Source organism: Macaca thibetana, chromosome 2 (genome assembly GCF_024542745.1).
Source record: "Macaca thibetana thibetana isolate TM-01 chromosome 2, ASM2454274v1, whole genome shotgun sequence".
Taxonomy (NCBI): domain Eukaryota; kingdom Metazoa; phylum Chordata; class Mammalia; order Primates; family Cercopithecidae; genus Macaca; species Macaca thibetana.
The window spans coordinates 186,226,236-186,238,327 of NC_065579.1; the positions used below are offsets into that span (position 1 = coordinate 186,226,236).

Here is a 12,092-nt window from a genome sequence, read left to right on the forward strand (position 1 = left end):
GTTTTGAATGAGTTTCTTAATCCTGAGCTCTAATTTGATTGCACTGTGGTCTGATTTCACTTTCAACGTCTTCATTGATCCATTGGTTGCTCAGGAGGGTGTTATTTAATGTTTGTGTATTTGTAAATTTTCCAAAATTTCACCTGTTACTGGTTTCTAGTTTCATATTATGTGGTCAGAAAAAATACATGGTATTTTCATCTTCCAAAATTCATTAAGACTCTTTTTGTGGCTCAATACATGATCTATCATAGAGGATGTTCCATGTGCACTTGAGAAGAATGTGTATTCCACTAATGGTGTGTAGAATGTTCAATGTATGTCTGTTTACTCCATTTGTTCCAAAGCGTAGTTTAAGTCTTGTATTTTCTTAGTGGTTTTCTGCCTTGATGATCTTTCCATTGCTGATAGTAGGGTATTGAAGTTCTCTGCTATTGTAATATTACAGTGCATCTCTAACTTCAGATCTACTATTATTTGCACGATATAATTTCTGCTCTGATATTGCATGCATATATATTTGCAATTGTTATATATTTTTTCATGAATTAACTCCTTTATCATTGCATAATAACCTTATTTGTCTTGTTTCACAGTTTTTGACATAAAGTCAATTTTATGATATAGATAGAGCTACTCCTTCTCTTTGGTTTTCATTGGGATGGAATATTTGTTTTTCACTTCTTCACTTTGAGACTACCTGTGTCCCTGCAGATGAAGTGACTCTTTCGTAGGCAGTGTATAGTTGGGTCTTGTTTTTACAAGAGTAGAAAGACAACTTACAGAATAAAAGGAAATATTTGCACATAATATCTAAAACATGTAAGAAACTCCAATAACAAAATAATAAGAAAACAAATAACCTGATTAAAAAATAGTCAAACAAATTTTAATAGACATTTCTCAAAAGATGACATACAAATTGCCAACAAGTATTTATTTTAAAAAGCTCAAAATCATTAATCAGATAAATACAAATTAAAACCACAGTGAGATATTACTTCACTCTAGTTAGAGTGGCTGTTATCAGAAAGAGAAAAGGAAACAAATTTTGGAAAGAATGTGGAGAAAAGGGAACTCTTGTATACTGAGTGTAAATTAGTAACAACTATTATGAAAAACAGTGTGAAGTTTCCTCAAAAATTAAAAATAGAACTATCATATGATCTAGCTACTATTGAGTATATAGCCAAATAAAATAAAATTAATATGTCAATAATATATCTGTACTCTTATGTTCATTGCAGCATTATTCACAATAGCCAACATATAGAATTAACCCATGTTCATCAGTGAATGAATAGACAATGAAACTCTGGTATATTTGCATAATGGAGTACTATTCAGTCTTAAAAATGAATGAAATCCTGTCATTTGCAACAATGTGGATGAACCTGAGGGACATAATGATAAGTGAAGTAAACCATGCACAGCAAGACAAATACCACATCTTTTCACTTACTTGTGGAATCTAAAACTTTGAAGTCCTAGAAAGGAAGGATAAAGTTGTGGTTACCAGAGGCTAGTGTGTGGGTTGGGTTGGGGAGTTATTTGGCAAAGAATACAAAATTACAATGGGATATGAGCAATAAATATGAGACATCTGATGTAAAACATAGTGGCTATAGTTAATAATAATGTATTCTTGAAAATTGCTAAGAGAGTAAATGTTAAGCGTCCTCACCACAAGAAAAGATAAATATGTGAGGTGATGCATGTTAGTTAGCTAAATTTAATCATTCCACACTGTATACATATTTCAAAACAACATACCCCTAATAAATATAAACAGTTTTTAATTTTCAATTGAAAAATAAATTCAACACAATTTTTAAAACTTTGTTGACACTCAAAAAAGACAATTTAAAACTGTTTCTTAACAATGTCATATCTAGAAATTTAGGCTATTTATATGATTTAAGCAAATAATATGTGAGTTAATATTAGTGTTAGCAAATTATTTGTAAATTCTCTTAAAATTTTCCTCAGAGAGATAGTCCTTTCTCTTCATATTTACTTTCATTTTGACTTTTACATTTTCTACCCTTTGTCATGCGTGCACATTTGTTAGAGGTTTGCTTAAGTATTTCATTCTAAATTTTGTGATAGACAATTCAATATAAAAATGTAAAATTATAATCCAAATATAAATTTGTGTTGCTATACCATAATATTATTGTAAATTCTAGTCATTAAGAAGGCTACAAAAATAGAATTACCCACCTTTTCTGTCCTGGTGTGAAGTTCCATATTTAACTATTGTTAAGGAAAAGTCAAATTTAGTTTATTTTTATTATTTGCTACCATACAAATATAAGGTTTGTATTATTATACAAATGACTAAATAAATATATGATAATAATTCAAGCATGTAATATTAGATACAGTAAATAATATTAAACAAACTTAAGTTTAAAATTATCAAGGAAAATTATAAAATTAAGTCAGAGCAGCTTTATAATACTGATTACGAAGAAACAGTGCTAATTCAATAAAAGAATATTTCATGAGGTTTTATTTAGAAAGGTAGGTAAACACAAAGGTAAAAAGAAGACTAAAAAGCTTTAAGTGCATACAATGATAAATCAACAAAAGATCAACGATGGTATTCTTCTGTAAAGATAAGAATTAAAATGCATTCAGTCAAAAACAAGACTTTATTCTTTTGTGCTAAGAAGTAAACTGGCCTATTAATGATGTGATCGAAAAGAAATAGAGCCTTATAGGAACTAATGACTCTATATGTAATACTGTTTCTCTCTCACCTGTCAGCATTTCAGAAACTCTTTTAGTATAAGAGCAACATAATGTGTCTTTAGGACAATTGTTCATTTTTATTATCTACTTCATACTTTTTTTCTTTTCTAAACCTAGTATCTTAGCATAAATTGTTTCACTTTTTGAATAAATAGGGATAGCAAAGTGCTATAGTTTGAAAGCTTCCACCAAAACTCATATTAAATTGAATTGCCATTGTGATGGTATTAAGAAGTGAGATCATTAAGAGGTCATTAATCCATGACAGCTTTGTCATCATGAATGGGTTTGTGTGGTCAGTACAGAAGTGAGGTAATTATTGCAAAAGTGGGCATTTATAAAAGTGACTTCAGTCTTTTCTTGTCTTTCCACCTTCCACTATTGGATAACTGAACATGAAGGCTCTGGCAAGATATCAGCACCTTGATATTAGACTTCCCAACCTCCAGAACTGCGATAAATAAGATTATTTTCTTTATAAAACACCCCAGTCTGTGATAGCCACACAAAACAGACTACTATAGCAAAACACACACAAAAAATAAGATACAAATACATGTCATGTGTGTTCTTTTATTCCTCCCTACCCATGTGAACAGTCCTAATTAGACTGACTTCAGCAATCTTTTATAATGTGTCTGATGATGGTCTCAGAAGTCTCAGTATAAAACTCCAGCCAATCAGCCCATACTTGTTGATTGACAAGGCCACATGGGCAATTAACATAAACTGTTTCATGTCACTACTCATCAATTTGGGTGAAGTGTCTGTCTCTCTATCTATATTGTAAGCTTTAAGTGTTACATACATATTGTATCTTTGTAACTCAATGTTTCCCTTTGACTAAGTATATGATGCAAATTTAAATTTAATAATAACTATCAAAGGAATGACTAGGACCCAACAACAACCATGTTTTTCTCATATTTTATCTCGTGTTGTATTCACTATTATTAGTCACAAAATATTTCTGATTGTCTTTAAAACACTTAAATTGACTGCACATTCCCATTTCTTTGAGGTTAGTTTTAGACAAGGTTTGCCATAGACAATGGTTTTTAAACATCATTGAGCATCAAAATCTACGAAAGAGCTGGTTAAAACATAGATTACTAGGCCCCAACCCCAGAGCTACTGACTTAGTAATTCTGGAGCTAGGGACAGAAACTTTTTACATTTCTAACAAGTCCCTAGGCAATTCTGATGTTACTGGTCCAGGGAAAATACTTTTAGAACCCAGTTTTGTAAAATGTGAGTGAAAGGGAAGGGACTTTTAGAGTCAATTAGTGACTTGCAAATTCTATTTTTTAAAAAATTTATTCTTTTTCTGTCTAGCATGGCAACATCCACATGAAGACCTTGCTGTTATTCTGGATTACAGACTAAGGACACATAAACGATAGCCTATGTTGTAGAATATACATGGTACACAAATGACATAAATAACAAGTAAATCTTCTTGCTTCAAATAACTTCAAATAACTAATATTTTTGAGTTATTGGTTTCCATAGCATGCATGACCTAACCCAATGTTATAAATAATTATGCTTCACAATTATTTAAACATCAGTAAGTTATATAAAATAAATATCTGATGTTAAGCAGGAAAAAGTCATTTTTATGTCTTTTTCTTTTCCTTGATTGAGCGTCCTAGATTAAGTTACTTCATACACCAATTTAAAAGTATATAAGAGTTTGTAGGTAATTATGTAAATTAAAATGAAGCATACCTTTTTACCGATCAAGTTAAATAAAATGTACTTTATTAGTATTTTGTAAGATCTGATTTTTAATAACTAAAAAAGTTTGTTGACTAGTTGTTTGCACTGGTTAGAATAATAATTGCTTAACAGAAAAACAACAATGCCAATCAAACTATATCAAATACAAGCTTACAATAGCTAAGAAATAAATAAATAGCATTTTATTTTTAAAATATGTGAATTTTAATCAATAAGTGAAGTTTGATATTGGTATTAAGAGAAGTTATTCCATGTTTTCTCAAAGTCAGGATGTAGGAGGTAGAGAGAATATTTCCTAAATAAAATATATGCCCTCAAAATGGTAGTACTTTTAAATAACTCCATTGTACTGATTCTTATTTTTTCTATCAAGCCTCAGGTGTTTTTACATTAGAAATGTAAATTGAAGGATCCTTCATATCTCACACTCTGTGTATTGGCTTTCAGATAGTAGTACTGGCAACATTTGAACAACTACACAGAAAACAACCTTTAAACCAATTTCATTTGACATGTCTTGGAAAATCATATTACACATGTGAATCAGATTAATGTGTCTTAAATATCCTCCATTTTCATAAGATTATATCAGTATTATGAGATCATCCAGTTTAGAAAAGATTAAAGTACCAAGACTTACAAATTGAAAAGATAAGACAAATTTTTATTGTTAGCTTTATCTGATTAAAGTACAACAACAAACTGCATATCAAATGCTGTTGAAGGATGGAGAATACTTTGTTTATCCTCTCAGCAGTGAATTCAACTACATTATATTTATTAAATCACTGCTTAAAATAATTTCTGTATATAGAAATTGTCTGGCAATTTTAAGAATAAAATGTGATATTAAGATAATATTGCTTGAGTGATATAATGTTTTGCCATACTATGTAAATGATATGATATGTACATGTGATGTAATACACATCCCTTTTGCAATAATTTTGTCAGGATAAAAAAGCCACAACAGTTACAAAAGACAAAGAGGGACATTATATAATGATACAAGGACTGATTCAACATGAGAGTATCACAATCCTAAATATATTCACCTAAAACTGGAGCTCCAAAATTCATTTATTTATTCATTTATTTCTTTTTCTTTTTCTGTTTAAATTGAGACAGGGTCTCTCTGTGTTGTCCAGGTTAGTCTTAAACTCCTGGGCTCAAGTGATCCTTCTGCCTCAGCCCCTCAAAGTGTTGGGATTACAGATGTCAGCCACCACCACACCCATCCTGGAGCTCCGAAATTTATAAAACAATTACTACTAGACCTAAGAAATGAGATAGACAACAACACAATAATAGTGGGGAATTTCAATACTCCACTGATAGCGCTAGACAGAAAGTCAGCAAAGACAGAAAGTCAGTCATCCAGACAGAAAGTCAGCAAAGAAGCAATGAACTTAAACTACACCCCAGAGCAAATGGACTTAACCGATGTTTACAGAACATTCTACCCGGTAACTGCCCAGTATACATTCTGTTCATCAACAAACGAAACATTCTCCAGCATAGATGACACGATAGGCCACAAAACAAGCCTCAATACATTTAAGAAAACTGAAATTATATCAAGTACTATCTCAGACCACCGTGGAATTAAACTGGAAACAAACACCAAAAAATCCCTCCAAACCATGCAAATACATGAAAATTAAATAATCTTCTCCTGAAAGATTGTAGGGTCAATAATGAAATCAAGATTAAAATAAAAAATTCATTGAACTAAATGATAATAATGTCACAACCTATCAAAACCTCTTACAGTAAAAGCAGTGCTAAGAGAAAAGTTTATAGCATTGTCTACATCAAAAAGTCAAAAAGAGCACAAATAGATAATCTAAGGTCACACCTCAAGGGACTAGAGAAACAAGATAAAATCAAACCCAAACCCTGTAGCAGAAATGAAATATCAAAGATCAGAGCAGAACTAAATGAAATTGAAACAGACAGAAACAATACAAAAGATAAATGAAACAAAAAGTTGGTTCTTTGAAAAGATAAACTAAATTAATAGACCATTGGTGAGATTAACCAAGAAAAGAAGAGAGAAAATCCAAATAAGCTCAATTAGAAATGAAATGGGAGATATTACTACCAATACCACAGAAATACAATATATCATTCAAAGCTACTGTGAACACTTTGATGTGCACACACTAGATAACCTAGAGGAGATAGATACACTCCTGTAAATTTACCACCCTCCTAGATTAAACCAGGAAGAAATAGAAACTCTTAACACACCAATAACAAGCAGTGAGATTGAAATGGCAATAACAAAATTTCCAACAAAAAAGAAGTTCAGAACCAGATGTATTCACAGCTGAATCTATCAGACGTTCAAACAAAAATTGGTGCCAATCCTACTGAAACTGTTCCAAAAAATAAGGAAAGAGGGAATTCTCCCCAACTCATTTTATAAAGCCAGTGTCACCCTAATTCAAAACCAAGAAAGGCCATAACCAAAAAAGAAATCTACAGACCAACGTCTCTGATGAACATATATGCAAAAACCCTCAACAAAATACTAGGTGAATTCAACAGCATATCAAATAGATAATTCACCATGATCAAGTGGGTTTCATACCATGAATGCAGAGATGGCTTAATATATGCAAGTCAATAAATGTAATACATCACATAAACAATATTAAAAACAAAAATTATATAATCACCTCAATGAACACAGAAAAAGCATTTGACAAAATCCAGCCGTCCTTTATGATTAAAACCCTCAGCAAAATCAGCATAGAAGGGTCACACCTTAAGGTAGTAAAAGCCGTTTATGACAAACCCACTACCAACATTTTACTGAACAGAAAAAAAAAAAAAAAAATTGAAAGCATTTCCCCAGAGAACTGGAACAAGAACATAATGCCCACTTTCACCACTTCTATTCAACATAGTACTGGAACTCCTAGTCAGAGCAATCAGACAAGAGAAAGAAATCAAGGGTATCCAAACTGATAAAGAGGAAGTCAATCTGTTGTTGTTCACTGATGATGTGATTGTATAGCTAGAAAACCCTAAAGACTCATCAAAAAAAAAAAAAAAAAAAAAAAAAAAAAAGAAAAGAAAAAAGCTCTGATGAATAAATTCAGCAAAGTTTCAGAATACAAAATCAATGTACATAAATCAGTAGCACCACTATACACCAACAGTAACTAAGTTGAGGATCAAATCAAGAACTCAATTCCTTTTACAATAGTTTCAAAAACAAAATACTTAAATATCTTAGGAAAATACCTAAACAAGGAGGTGAAAGATCTCTACTAGGAAAACTACAAAACATTGCTGAAAGATATCAAAGATGACACAAATAGATAGAAACACATTCCAAGCTCGTGGACGGGTAGAATCAATATTGTAAAAATAACCATACTGCCAAAAGCAATCTACAAATTTGATGCAATTCCCATCAGATTCCATCATTATTCTCCACAGGAAAAAAAAAATCCTGAAATTGATATGGAACCAAAAAAGAGCCTGCATAGCCAAGGAAAGACAAAACAAAAACAAACAAAAACCACAAATCTGGAGGCATCACATTACTATACTACATGGCTATAGTCATCAAAACAACTTGGTACTGGCTTAAAAATAGGCACATAGATCAATGTAACAAAATAGAGAACTGAGAAATAAAGCCAAATCTAGTCAACTGATCTTTGACAAAGCAAACACAAACATAAAGTGGGTAAAGGACACCCTATTTAGCAAATGGTGCTGGGATAATTTTCAAGCAACATATTAAAGAATAAGTCTGGATTCCCATCTCTCATCTTATACAAAAATCAACTCAAGAAGGACCAAAGACTTAAATCTAAGACCTGAAATCAAAAAATTCTAGAAGATAAAGTTGGAAACTCTTTTAGTCATTGACTTAGACAAAGAGTTAATGACCAAGAACCCAACAGCAAATGCAACAAAAAACAAAGATAAATAGATGAGACTTAATTAAGCTAAAAAGCTTCATGCTGCAAAAGAAATAATCAGCAGAGTAAACAGACAACCTACAGAGTGGGAGAAAATTTTCATGAGCTATGCACCCAACAAAGGACTAATATGTGGAATCTACTTTGGGAACTCAAACAAATCAACAAGGAAAAAAAATTCCTTCAAAATAAGGGCGAAGGACATAAATCGACAATTCTCAAAAGAAGATATACAAATGGCCAATAAATATATGGAGAAATGCTCAACATCACTAGTTATCAGGGAAATGCACGTCAAAACCACTGTGCGATACCACCTTACTCCTGCAGGAATTGCCAAAGTAAAAAATCAAAACATGATAGATGTTGGTGTGGATGTGGTGAAAAGGGAACACATTTACACTGCTGCTGGGAATATAAGCTAGTGCAACCCATATGGAAAACAATATGAGGATGCCTTAAAGAACTAAAAGTAGATTGACCATGTGATTCAGCAACCCCACCACTGGATATCTACCCAGAAAAAAAAAAGTCATTATATGAAAAAGACACTTGCACATACATGTTTTTAGCTGCACAATTCACAATTGCAAAAAGAGGGAAGCAGCCCAAATGCCCATCAATCAATGAGTGGATAAAGAAATGTGATATATATATATGTGTGTGTGTGTGTGTGTGTGTGTGTGTGTATATATGTATATGTGTATATATGTATATGATATAAAAATTCCTATATATATATACACGCACACATATACACAGACGCACACACATGGAATACTAAGCCATAAAAAGGAATGAAAGAGTGTATATACATATATATACACACAGAGATACATATACACAAACATATACATACACACACACACAATGGAATACTACACAGTCATAAAAAGGAATGAAATAACAAATCTATTTGTCTATCTATCTATCTATCTATCTATCTATCTATCTATCTATCTTCTAGAGAGAGAGATGGAGAGAGAGAGAGAAACACACATACACACACAACATGGAATACTACTCAGCCATAAAAAGGAATGAAATAATGTATATACGTATATATACACACACACATACATATACACACACATATACATATATACACAAACACACACACTCTGGAATACTACTCAGTTGTAAAAAGGAATGAAATAATGAATCTGTCTATCTATTTATCTATCTATCTATCTATCTATCTATCATCTATCTATCATATATCCACAGAGAGAGAGCGCGAGGGAGAGAGAGAGAGAAACAAACATCCATGCACACACACGCACACGCATAAACACACACACCATGGAATACTACTCAGTCACAGGAAAGAATGAAATACTGGCATTCGTGGCAATCTGGATGGAGTTGGCAACCATTATTCTAAGTGAAGTAATTCAGGAATGGAAAGCCAAACATTGTATGTTCTCACTTACAAGTGGGATTTAAGCTATGAGGATGCAAAGGCATAAGAATGATACAACGAACCAACGGACTTTGGGGATTCAGAGGGAAAGGAGGGAGGAGGTGAGGGATAAATGACTACACATTGGGCACAGTTACACTGCTTGGGTGATGGGTGCAACAAAATGTCAACAATCATCACTAAAGAACCTAGCCATGTAAACAAATACCACCTCTTCCCCAAAAATTACTGGAATAAAAATCAACAAAATAAAAACCATAAAAAGAAGAGAAACTTAAGCTAGCATGCTCAGCCCTCTTACCATACCATACCCTGTGCAGCCCTGGGATTCCTCACTGTCCCCACCAGCAGGAAAGGTCTCACCAGATGTGGCCCCATGACCTTGGACATCTCGGCCTCCATAACTCCAAGAGTATTTCTGATCCAAGGGGAGACCTCTCTATTTCCTGTTGGCATTTCCCATATGTTCTCAGGGTAGCTAAGAGTCTTTGGAAGCCTGTTACCACTAGGAAATTGAAAACTCCAGAATGGTTTCATTACAGTAGGAGTCGAAGACTAGATGAAGATTCTAGCAAACACCTTGCGCAAATCCTCAAACAAGGGTGGTGGCTCACAGCTGTAGTCCTAACACTTTGGGAGGCCAAGGTGGGAGGATTGATTCAGGCCAGGAGTACAAGACCAGCCTGGGCAACATATTAAGAACTGTCTCAACAAAGTATCGAGACGGGTGGATCACGAGGTCAGGAGATTGAGACCATCCTGGCTAACACGGTGAAACCCCGTCTCTACTAAAAAATACAAAAAACTAGCCGGGCGTGGTGGTGGCGCCTGTAGTCCCAGCTACTCGGGAGGCTGAGGCAGGAGAATGGTGTGAACCCGGGAGGTGGAGCTTGCAGTGAGCTGAGATCCGGCCACTGCACTCCAGCCTGGGCCACAGAGTGAGACTCCGTCTCAAAAAAAAAAAAAAAAACTTTCATTAAAAGTAAAAAACTCTGTTACATACTATGAACTATGTGATATACTATGTATCCTTTATCAAAAAAAATTATTAGGATAAAAAAACTATCATAATGTATCTTCCTTGAAATCAGGTAGGACTTTCAAACAACTGAGAAAGATTTAAGTCACTTTGAAAACCTTGGAGTCTCCTAGGGACTTTTGTTCACACCATTTAAATTTGGAGAAAGGGGAAGTGTCCAACTTAACCAATTTTGAAACATTTTGGCTTTTTTCCTCACAATTTAGAAGCTGTCAAAACACTTATGAGATTGTACATGTCATTTTTCATTGCAGACTTTCCATAAATCAATGAATTATTGTGTGTAAAGGACTATCCTAAAATTTAAAGAACAATTACTTTGAAAACTCTGAGTACAGTCTATGTATTACTCACAAACCTCACACAAGACTATGAATATAATTTGTGTGTGTACATCAGGAATTTTATCAATATCCTCATCATAAAAAAAATCCGTATTACCACAATCTTTTTAGTAATGGAAGATCAGGAAAACTGGGCACACATCCCAAAAGAAACCAAACAGCTAGAAAAAATGCAAGAACTGCTTTTCCAACATTTTATCTTTTCTCCCAGAGATATGTGGGTCAACACTATAGATGACCTCAATACTTCTGTAAGCTGAGTACTGTAATTTGAAGTCTCCTAATCCAAAACTCACATGTATTTTGAGAAAGTGAGCATTTTATTTTTTCATGGTAGTCTACACATTGTAGTTTGGAACTATTCTTCTTCATTGTTTAAAATGCTAAGCCATAACTGGTACAGAGAACAAGTTGCACATCAATTTTCTCTTTCCTGACTTAATGATTTGAACAATCATAAACATTGGAATTTAAGAATTCCATTTTCTAACATTTAATTTTTCCAACCATTTGAAACATGGTACTCCTACTCTATGGAACTTAAAGATAAAATAAAATTATTATTTCTACAGAAACATCTCATAAACACCTTTATTATTAACACTGGATAAATTATTCTGAATTTGGCAATAACTTTAATCCTACAGCAAAGCATTAGTAACTGGAGAGCTTTCAGTATATTGCAATTCATTAAAGCAATCAACCACAGGTAGTGGGCAACAACCACCATACTACCGAGATGTGCAAACTGAGATTAGATTAGTTAAATAATTATACATTGAATTAAATAAATAACTGTCTAAATGGTAAAATATTTGCTTATTGAATCTGGGCCTGTACAC

The 12,092-nt window shown here is 33.1% G+C and overlaps 1 long non-coding RNA gene across 1 annotated transcript in view; it reads right to left on the minus strand.

Annotated features, from left to right (window-relative positions):
• Positions 1-2,222: 2,222 nt before the first annotated feature.
• LOC126947905 (uncharacterized) overlaps positions 2,223-12,092 on the minus strand; it is a 55,489-nt gene continuing 45,619 nt past the window's right edge. Inside the window, exon 4 of the long non-coding RNA XR_007723246.1 lies at positions 2,223-2,256. This is a non-coding gene — a long non-coding RNA (uncharacterized LOC126947905). The remainder of the gene's footprint in view (positions 2,257-12,092) is intronic.